The 12,205-nt window shown below is 45.1% G+C and overlaps 1 protein-coding gene across 1 annotated transcript in view; it reads left to right on the forward strand.

Annotated features, from left to right (window-relative positions):
• rimbp2b (RIMS binding protein 2b) overlaps positions 1 to 12,205 on the forward strand; it is a gene marked incomplete at its 3' end in the record, with an annotated part of 270,407 nt that overhangs the window by 179,247 nt on the left and 78,955 nt on the right. The window contains 1 exon segment of the mRNA XM_084307792.1: positions 7,323 to 7,412.

Consider the following 12,205-nt stretch of genomic DNA (forward strand, 5'->3'; position numbering starts at 1 on the left):
GGGCAGAAGCGGGCATGTTAAGACAAGTCATGTCGGTAGCTTTCAAGTCAGCTCTAGGGGGTAAGTCACTGGCGCCTAGGGGATCGCTTCCAATAGGAGAACGAATATTATGGTCTGTCCTGTACCAGGTAAAGGGATATTCCGTGTATATGTACAAAGAATATACAAGGGATATCAAACGATATACAAATATTATACATGGGATCTCAGGCAATAAATATATATATTCGGTTTAATCTGACCCTTTGTAACACTCAGACTTCAGCGTTCGGCTGAAATAACAACAACCATTAGCCTTCACACATGGTAACAGTATTGTCCGTCTAACAGAGCTGATATCTCATCCTCTCAGTGCATCTCATAGGGTCTTTATGATGTAGAGTAGAGACGTGAAACAGCATGCATCATGTCCTGACCCCATACATTTAGATATATTAACTTTCTCTACTGACAGATGGACACTAACAACACTGATGTGAAGATGCGGCTGGACGGTGTGGAGAAATTATGATATAATATATAATAACATAATATTCTTCTTATTTTTCATGGTATAACAATATTCAAATTATTGCGTGATTTGACATCTTCTTTTATGTCATTTCTTTGTAATACATTTGTCATGATACTTTTTCAAGTGATTTATCAGATTTGTATCCCAAAATGTTTAGAATACTGCAAGGAAATTGTTAAAAAAGAATTATAGTAAAAGTCGATACCTTCTGCATGGAACCATAACGGTATACCTTAATATTCGGTATACCTGCCAGTTCTATGTGAAGACATGCGCTAGTGTGTTTGGTAGCACATTTTCAACTCAAGTGAATGGCATTCACGCTGCCTATAGAGCAAAGCCTCTTTCTGGCTGCATTCACGTCTTTGCATTGACCTTGTATACATTCTCAGACTGCCTAAATGTTGCTTTGTGTTGCATTTGAATGGACTTTGAGGGTTCAAAAGAAATCCCACCACTCGAAGTATAGATAGAGATGGTGAGTTTCTCTTGCTTAATTTCCCTGAACTTATCATGATTGATATTTTCTACTAATATTAAATCATCCAGGGGGAATACAGGCCCCAGTGTAACATATAGATCTCACAACCGTCTCATGACATACTGTCATACCCATACAGATTAAGTATGGTATATCTATATGGTACAATTATGCCTTCTAGTGACTAGTGACTAACACCTCAAGTAAAGTATTGGAGCATGTGTGTCAAACCCAAGGCCTGCGGGCCAAATACATACATTTTCAGCTGGCCCACAGACTTAATTCACTCAACAATTCATTATGGCCCGCTGCCTCTCCCCCTAGCTTAAATTCAGTGATACAAATCAAACACTCCGCCGTCTCTGCGCGGCAATTCAAATGTCTCGACTTTTCAAGCAAACGCACAGAACGTTATCTGCAGCTGCATTGTGTTTTTATTGAATAGAAATGCATCAGCTCTGCTTTCGTGAGCCATTGGAAGAAGAGCCAGTATTTAGCCTTCAGTTGTACCATACCTCAGACTTGTCAGGCAGTTTTTCACTCAACTCCAGTTGTGTTTCTCTCGTATTATTCGGTTGCATCCTATTTCACTGCATCATCAAGTGAATTATTGCGAATTCATCATACCTACTCTGCAATCAAAACCGTGGAAATTATTGGTTTTGCGCAATATAAGCTGTGGTAGAGATGAGAGATATGTTTTGTGTGCTTGTGTTGCGTGCGTGTGCACATGCGGTCATGTGTATGTGTGTTCCACTTAGTTCTCCAAGTCCAGGACCAATTTAACCTAGAATTGCTTATCTTACAAACTCTTGTGGGTGAATAATTAATTGAAACAACCTAATATATATTATTAGCAAAATCATCATTATTTTAATGAATTCCGGCTCAAGGCAAGTGAAAGCCGAGGTGAGAGATGTCTTGTGTGCATGCGTCTGTATTGTACTTCATTCTCCAATAGTCCAGGACCAGTTTAGCCTAGAATTGCTAATCTTACAAACTTGTGTGGGTAATTTAAAACTGTAAAAAATAAATCTATAACAAGTCAATATCCATACATGACCCCTCCTTATCCACCTTTTAATAAAACAAATGGCCTTGAGGCACCAGAGAAAGAACAGAACTGCTTTTACAACAACATATTGAGCTGGTATGCACAACTTGAATAGATAAACAAAATGACCAATTAAGCTAGTGACCTCAGGAAAGTGCCCCCTTTTTTAGATGTTATTATGCGTTATTATGAGTTATAATGCGTTATTATGCATTGTTATTGTTATGCATCCGGTCCCCCTGCATTATTATGCATCAATATTTAAAATGTCGGTTCCCTTGGTAATTGAGTTTGACACCCTTGTGAGCATCTCACATGTAGGTGTGTGTGTGTGGGGGGGAGGGGGGGGGGGGGGTCGCGTGTATCACTTCCGCAACGGATTTAGTCGGATTTCGGTTTCCGGGTTCGCCTGATTGGGCACTAAGCCCACGTGACCCTACGCTAGCACGCCCCCCTTACCCCGCTTACGCCTGAGAGTCACACACAGCTAGCGGCAGCCAGAGAGCCTTGCTACTACTAGCCGAGTGATGAATGAAGCTCTATCTGTTTCACCTAACAGCACTATTGCTCCGTGATCATCCATCTCTAAAGCTAACCACTATTTGTAAAAGCCACAACCACGTTACCGTAATAATGTAAATCATTGTGTCGTTGTACATATTGTGTATACACCGTTAGAAGCTAACGTAGCTTAGCTTGGTAGCTGCTGTTGTGCTAACGCCATACCACGACACCCAGCTTGTTAGCCAGCATGAATGCCCGATGTAGAAGGCATAGACGCAGGTCGCTTGTTGGCCGGCATGAGTGCCCGATTTGGGGTGGTTCTCTCCTCTTTGTGTGCCTTTGTCCTTGCGGGTGTTCTGCCGGGGGAGCTTGTGGACGCGACAATAGTGGTGGTTGTAGGGTGTTTGAGCTTGTAGCGCTAGTTAGCTCATAGCTACCCAGCTTGTTAGCCAGCATGAATACCTGATTTAAAATGGTTCTCTCCTCCTTGTATACCCTTGTCCTCACAAGTATTCTGCCAGGGAACTTATGGAAATGACAATAGTATTTATAAGGTGTTTGATCATTGTGTCGTTGTACATATTGTGTATACACCGTTAGAAGCTAACGATAGCTATGAGCTAAAACACCATACAACCACCACTATTGTCGCGTCCACAAGCTCCCCCGGCAGAACACCCGCAAGGACAAAGGCACACAAAGAGGAGAGAACCACCCCAAATCGGGCACTCATGCCGGCCAACAAGCGACCTGCGTCTATGCCTTCTACATCGGGCATTCATGCTGGCTAACAAGCTGGGTGTCGTGGTATGGCGTTAGCACAACAGCAGCTACCAAGCTAAGCTACGTTAGCTTCTAACGGTGTATACACAATATGTACAACAACACAATGATTTACATTATTACATATGGTAACGTGGTTGTGGCTTTTACAAATAGTGGTTAGCTTTAGAGATGGATGGCTATGATCACGGAGCAATAGTGCTGTTAGGTGAAACAGATAGAGCTTCATTCATCACTCGGCTAGTAGCAGCAAGGCTCTCTGGCTGCCGCTAGCTGTGTGTGACTCTCAGGCGTAAGCGGGGTAAGGGGGGCGTGCTAGCGTAGGGTCACGTGGGCTTAGTGGCCAATCAGGCGAACCCGGAAACCGAAATCCGACTAAATCCGTTGCGGAAGTGATACACGCGGGGGGGGTCATGGTATGTGTCATGGTATGTTCATACATGCATGGACGCACAGGTACTTGACGTTTGCCTGTATCTGAACACTTGCCCTCCATTGAAATGCGCCTGACCTCAATAAGTAAAGTGATCAGGAGGCCTTCGGTACAACACAGTGCCACCAGCCATTAGAACATACTGTACACTGTACTTATTGTCAATCTATCATGCATGAGCGACGTGGCTTTCTCAAGCTCACCCTGCTCCACGCGCCTGCCGCTGTGTCTAAAGTGAAATGCACATCAAAAGAGAGAGGGAGAGAGAGAGCTCTTCTCCAGTTGTCACTGCAAATTGCATCCGCGGCACGCCTCATGGCTGTTGATTGAATGTAATTAAGTTTTCCTCCTCTGCAATGAGGGGATGTTTTTTAATCTCCCCCCCCCCCCCCCCCCCCGACACACTGGAGGGGCGAGGAGGCTGTGGTAGAGAGGATATAAAAATGCTAATTTGATTTAGATCCTGTCACAATCACAGGAAGAACATTGCCCCATTTTCACGAACAATGGCTGAATTTCTGAACACTTTGCAGGAGGAAAGCTTTTGTTCTTCTTGTTGTGGAGTTGAACCGACTGTCATGTTGGTAAAAGTGACAGTTTACTCGCGATCAGTGATGCCAGTAACTAGTTACTAAGTAACTAGTTACTCTAATCTGATCTTTTTTCAGTAAATAGTAATCTAATTTGTTACTTTTTACAAGCCAGTAATCTGATTACAGTTACTTTTCCAAGTGGCTATGCGTTACTATTTAGTTACTATCTCATAATGCTGATGATAAGAGAGCCAGGGGTACAGTCAGCTAGACCGGAGATGGGACGTGCGCTTGCGCACGCACGCACACAGCCACACACACGTTATGTTTATAGCTGATTTTAGAATGGCTTCAGCATGAAGTTAAATCAACTATCCAGTTCGTTTTATATTGTAATTTGGCTACTTGAGAGAGAGTTAGAGAGTGAGAGTGAGAGCAAGAGTGAGAGTGCGAGTGAGAGAGAGATTCATGTTACGCGCGATTTGCGGAGTACGCACTGAGTCCGTTGTCTCAGAATGGATTTGGTAGAGAGAGAGAGAGAGAGAGAGAGAGAGAGAGAGAGAGAGAGAGAGAGAGAGAGGTATCTGTAAAGCATTCCCGGTAACTGGAGAAAGGTATTCCCGTAACCTATGGGTAACCGAGAATACCTTGAGGTACCAGGAATACCATGCCTAGGTATTCTTGGTTACCTAAATAGGTATTCCCGTAACCTGATAGGTATTCACGGTAACTTTAGATATTGATATGTATTCCGGTGACTTGTGAAAAGGAGAGGTTACCAGGAATACCATTACCATATAGGTATTCACGGTAACTTATATGTATTCCGGTAATTAATTAATTGAAGCTAACACATCATGGAGGCCCAGGCCGTTAGCTACAAGCTACAAGCTAACAACACATCATGGAGGCCCAGGCCGTTAGCTACAAGCTACACACACACCCCTACATGTGACCCCCCCCTACATGTGACCCCCCCCCCCCCCCCCCCTACATGTGACCCCCCCTACATGTGACCCCCCCCTACATGTGCCCCCCCCCCTACATGTGACCCCCCCCCCCCCCCCCCCCCCCCTATATGTGACCCCCCCCCCCCCCTACATGTGACCCCCCCTCCCAGCTCCTGTATCTTGTCTCATCAGGGCAGAGAAAGTGCTGACGAGACAAAACAGAGCAGAGCTGATTGAGATCAATGAAGATACACTCTGTGTTATCTCACACACACACATTCTGTACACACACATACTGTACACACACATACTGTAATACTGTACACACACATACTGTACACACATACTGTACACACATACTGTACACACATATACTGTACACAGATACTGTACACACACATAATGTACACACATACTGTACACACACATACTGTACACACATACTGTACACACACATACTGTACACACATACTGTACACACACATACTGTACACACATACTGTACACACACATAATGTACACACATACTGTACACACACATACTGTACACACACATACTGTACACACATACTGTACACACACATACTGTACACACACATACTGTACACACACATACTGTACACACATACTGTACACACACATACTGTACACACATACTGTACACACACATACTGTACACACACATACTGTACACACACACGCATACTGTACACACAAATATTGTACAAACGCATACAGTGTACACCCACCCACACACACATACAGTACACACACACACTAGGGGCATGGTGACCAGGAATACCTGTTTTTTTCAAAATTCAGTTCAAATGTCATCTTGGAATAACAAAACAACGATTGTGTGCAGACAATTGAAAATGTTGGGTTCCTTTCCACTTTCTTGAATATAGAAAAAATTTAAATACTTGTTCTAGAACTGTATTTTTTGCACTTGTTTGTTAAGTTACTGGGAATACCTTTTCCTTGTTTTTGCTCATTTTAACAGACAAAACACAACACATTCTAGTAATTCTGGTTTACACCTAACCCTTATTATTGCTGTTATGATTTCCAAAAATAAAATCTCACCAATCTTTAGTAAAATAGGAGATTTAAGTGTTCATCTGGAATTGTGAGGATAGGTATTCGCGGTAACCTGGGATCAATATGTGAAACGTAATTATCTCCTAAAATAATTGGCCACAAAAGACGAAACTCATTTTGGTTGTTCATTGGGGTGCCAAGATCATGCCCAAAACATATCATGCATCTGCCATGCATCTGCTGCAAACAACCGTGAATTCAATGGACGGGCCTTGATCAAATTGACAGTTCTTACCACTTCGTCCAAAACCTTTTTTGAGATCAGCAGGCATTTTTTTGGCAGCTAGGGCCAAGAGGAGCAGGTGCGTCAGTAAAACTGTCATGCACAAGCGCCACTATTTACCCATAATGATAAGCCTAATTTGAGAGAATAACAAACTATAATACCATGTTTTATATTACACAACGGTTTTACAATTGTATTTTTAATTACAATTATATTATATACATTTTCTATTTTATTTAGTTTGGGAACCACTGACCTAGAGTGCCTGAGCAGTGGACAGCTGTGACCTTATATGGCCTGATGGCTGATGATGACCTGCCTGAGAACCCAATCATGATTTATGACATTATGCACTTTCAATAAAGCATTATTTAAAAAAAACTGTTGTCATTCTTATGTTGTGGCAGCAGCAGGGGGGGGGAGACGATGACTTCGTAATTTAGTTACGATAATCAAGTAATCAGTAAAGTAACTAGATTACTTTTGAAAGGAGTAATCAGATAATATTTACAAGTAATCTGTAGCATTACTGCTTGCGATGCACCAGACGCCTTTCTCCCTTTGGTCATGCTTTCTAGGATGTTACCGGTAGGAGAATACCTCGAGCAGTGTCTCCGCAGATGAATAATACATGGCCTATCGCTAACAACGCGTTAGCTGAGTGCACTGCTCTTGCCTAATCATGCACTCATGTGGGGGTCTAAACTCTTGTTTTTTCTTCTTTCTGTTTGTTCTGCCTGTAGGAAAATGAGCTCCAACATGTCCTCCAGGAGAAGAAGCACTTGAATCTCCAGTTGTTCAACAATAGCCACAAGGCATCTGAATATGAGAAGGTAAGAGAGCGACTTAGCCCACGGTTCCTGACCGTACCATGAACCTCTTGCTCAAGAGTGCTCCGTTTTCACTCTGCGACATTTCCCCAGGTTGTCTAATGGCACCGCTGTCATATGAACAGGTCTAAACGACCAGGCCTTTTCTTCACAGACAGTGGCCTTGGGCTGCCCCCCCCCCTCCCCCTTATCTTTACATTTCCGCTACTATCAGATGGGTTTCTGGGTCCTGCTGGCACTCTGCCAAAGCTGTCCCAGCATGCCGCCGTGTGGATGAATGTGTTGAGGATGCTGTTTCTCTAGCTTCCCCTCGTCGTCTCATCGCTAGCCTCGAGGCCTGGGTTTCTATTAGAACGCTATCACCTTCTCCTTTTGAGCCCACGGACCTCATAGGCCTCATTCTGAGCCCATCACACAGGAGATCACTGAACGGCGAACGTTAGGACTCGCTACAGACAGGAAGGCAATATCCTGGAGGAGTTGATTGGCGTGTATCTACTGGGGGGGGGGGGGGGGTGCGGAAGAGGGGCGGGGTGATGGTTATTGATGTCTTATCGGGGGCCGGGGCGGCTCTCGGAGCAGCTATCGGTCAGTGTTATCACACCGGCGGATATGAGAGTATCACTCTGCAGGGTGGTGTGGATATTAGGCTTGGCTGACACCCCCTGTCTTGATCCCTATCACCCTGTAGAGTGGACGAGGAGGGGCTGCAACGGCACCTCCCCAGGTCCATATTAGCTCATCTCGACTTGTCTAAATTAGCCCTGACCGGGGCTGCCGTCTCTTACGTTACGCATTCAAGTGTTTTTTTTTTTTTTCAAGTTCAGAAATAACAATACACAGTAAAAACAAATACATTTTATGAATCATGCAGCACACATTAACTATACATAATGCCAAGTTGTTGGGTCATTCATGTTTACTCAAATCATTATTTGTTGTTTCCAACAGCACATTAACCCTTTCACTGCCTCACTACCAAACGGTTAACCCTTTCACTGCGACAATACACAGAAGGTTAACCATTTCACTGCCACACAACAGCAGGTTAACCCTTTCACTGCCACACTACAGAAAGTTAACCCTTTACTATCACACTACCGACGGTTAGGGTTAACCTTCTGTAGTGTGGCAGTGAAAGGGTTAAGGTGCCATTTCTCAAGAGTCTTTTAGTTGTTTTTTAGTGAGTGTTTTTTTTTTGGTGTGTTCTTTTATGCTGAGATATTAGAATGCAGAACATGGGTCAAAATTACCCAACAAGATGGTATTTGTTGCATATTGGTTAAAAAAGTTATTTCCTTGATATTCCATGTATTCCTCAAAGAACATGAACAATTGACTTGAATGTCAATTTCATATTTATTATTATCATTATGTTTAATAAAAAAAATTATAAACCTTTTGAGAAAGTGATAATTTTGTGTCACTGCCCAAAATGTCTATAAGATGGGTCAAAATAACCTACGTTCACACACACACACACACACACACACACACACACACACACACACACACACACACACACACACACACACACACACACACACACACACACACACACACACACACACACACACACACACACACACACACACACTGTATATCTACTCTAAATCTAGGCAATATATCTGGTGGACACCTAATTCTTTTCACACCCTAGTTGGTTGTATGTTTGAAAAGTTTCACACCTACTACTGTAAGGTCTATACAGTAGGTGGCGCTAGAAGCTCCAAATCTTTTTTGAAGCAACTCTACTATATTACGATATGTTCAGCACATAGAACAATGTCAGTATGCCCATTTTGGAGGTTCTATTAAAATGTGTTTACTGTAGGGGTGTAACGGTACGCGTATTCGTCCCGCGAATTTACGGTACGTGGCTCACGGTGCGGTACGTGCAGCCATACGAAGAATACGTCTCATACATACCACTAGGTGAACATTTTACAAATCTATGCTCAATATCTTTACTTTACACTGGCTTACTAACAGTCTTAACACAGGTCATTCATTTAACGTTTCATATCAAGCTTGGATTGCCACATTTAGATGATGAATAAAACGTTGAAGCTTGTAAAGGCATGAACAAGCCGGCAGAACAAATTAACGTGCACTCTGCACTCGGCTGTTTCTCCCCTCCTCTCCTCCCCTCCTCTCCTCCCCTTACCTACAGGTGTCACTGAAACAAAACCAACCATGAATGATACAGTATGTTTGTAACACAGCATATACAATAGGCTAAAAATGTTCATCGTTTTCTTGTTCGCGTAATAATGTTAACCAATGGAAAGACACACACACGCACACGCACACACACACCAACTTTCTTCTGCGCTACTTTCCAGCTGATCAGAGAGAAAAAAACATGCAAACGTACTTTTGCTGATCTGGACTGGACTGTTTTCCTGTGTACAGAAATCGTACCGAACCGTGACCCCAAAACCGAGGTACGTACCGAACCGTGGCTTCCGTGTACCGTTACACCCCTAGTTTACTGTATACTATACTATTAACACATTCAGCGCCAGAGGTCACTGTGGGCCGTATGGCCGTGTCTGCCAGCGTGTTAATGAATGGGGATACATGCCGGTGTTTGCAGGGCTAAAACTATATTAAATATCATAGCTATGGATATAAAACTATTGCCCATTTGACATCGAGTATCTATCGTTCAATTTGTGAAAAAGAAATTTTCATCCATACATTCCCGTTTTATACCGTGGTGAATATGAGTATAGTTTTAGAGTAATTCTGTGTAATCCCAGGAAACGCCGCTAAGCAGCGTTTAGTGCATTCACTAGAAACCGTGCCATTCCTCGCTTGGATCAACAATCAATCTGAAATCAATGCTATATTATCGGTATTATGTTTCATCATGCATGCATGAAAGGGTGGGGGGGGGTTTCTATGCTTCGATAATCACCAACGGAATACGTTACACAGTACATTACAGACACACGCTCCGATCGCGGGGAAGGAATTATTGGATCAACGCAAGATTGATACCATATAGCACTTACCTTGTTGACGATGTACTGCAAAAAGAATATTCCAATTATCTGATCGCCATTCCAAGTATTGATGTCGATCGTGTTGCCAACATAATCCACCAAAGAACATGAATCGGCAGTGCTTGATTCTTCCCAATCCATGTGTTATAAACGTTACTCCTGCCCGACAAGGAAAACCCAGACCGGACTTTTTAGATCGACGTATAGGCTGAGCCAGAGAGATTCCAAGGATGTGCAATACCGGCCACAAGGCGTTAGGTGGCGGTATTGGACGTTTGCGATCTCAGACCCATTCCCAATGATAACATCAGGCTCCCTCGATGGATTATGACTGGAAATAGCGAATAAAAGAAATAGCGGCCAAAACCCGATTTTTCTCGGGTTTGGCGCTCAAGCGATGGCGAGTTAACCCGACTTATCTCGGGTCTGGCATCCAATGTGTTAAAGGGGACATGCATTGCTATTCCTTGCACTATTTGGGCAACTTTATACAATTCCTGTGAGTCTATGGAAGACATCTGTAAGGTTTTTTTCCAAAAAATTCATTGTTTTGTAGAAGTCGAAGGAGGAGGCGACAGGTCCTTCGGGCCGCAAGCTTGCGGCAGGAGTGGGGTTGGGTGGACGGCCGCGCCGTCGGGGCTGAGCCAGCTCCACCGGCCCGTCCGGGGCCACGTGTGCAGGCTTCAAATGGTCCACCGATATCCGCTCCTGAATCCCCCCTCTGTCCACCATAAAGCTCTTGGGTCCCGCTTCCAGGACCCGGAAGGGCCCATCGTACGGAGCCTGGAGTGGAGAATGGTGGGCATCACGGCGGATGAACACGTACAGGGCTGACATCAAGTCCTTGGGGATGTAGGACAGGGGAAGACAGTGATGTGCGGGCACGGGAGCGAAAGTGCTGGCGGCGTCTTGGATGGCCAAGCGATGAGTCGCAGCTGACCAGGGGGCTGTGGCACCTGGGAGGAACTCCCCAGGGACTCTTAGCGGCTGACCCAACACGAGCTCAGCCGAAGATGACTGCAGATCCTCCTTTGGGGCCGAGCGCAGGCCTAGCATGACCCACGGCAAACGGTCGACCCAATTACTGTCCGTAAGAGCCGCCCGGAGAGCAGCCTTCATGGTGCGGTGGAAATGCTCACAGAGACCATTTGCCTGCGGGTTGTATGCCACGGTGCGGTGGAGTTTCACCCCCAAACTCTCAGCCACGGCGCTCCACAGCTCTGACGTGAACTGGGGCCCTCTGTCCGAAGTTAGATCCGCGGGGGTACCGAAACGGGCCACCCAGGTGGAGATGAACGCCCGAGCCACGTCCGCCGATGTAGTGGATGACAGGGGCACAGCCTCCGGGCCACCTGGTGGTCCTGTCCACCATGGTTAGTAGGTCAGTGAAACCCTGGGAGGGGGGCAGCGGACCCACCAGATCCACGTTGATCAAAACGTCTCTCCGGGATGAGAAATGGCCCCAGCGGGGCCTTAGTGTGCCGATGCACCTTGCACAAGAGGCTGCCCACCCCTTGACGTCCTTCCTGAGGCCCGACCAGACGAACCTAGCCCCCACCAGCTTAACCGATGCCTTCATCCCCGGGTGCGACAAGGCATGTATAGCGTAAATGTGGCAGCGCCAGCCAGCAGGGACCATCGGGCGAGGTCGGCCGGTGGAGACATCGCAGAGGAGTGTGGCCTTACTGTCCTGGAACACCACATCCTCCAGTCTCAGTCCTGTCGTGGCCGTCCTGAATGCCTGGATGTCCATGTCCGTGCACTGGTCAACTGCCATGGCTGCGT

Source organism: Notolepis coatsorum (genome assembly GCF_963971535.1).
Source record: "Notolepis coatsorum genome assembly, chromosome: 1".
Taxonomy (NCBI): Eukaryota; Metazoa; Chordata; class Actinopteri; order Aulopiformes; family Paralepididae; genus Notolepis; species Notolepis coatsorum.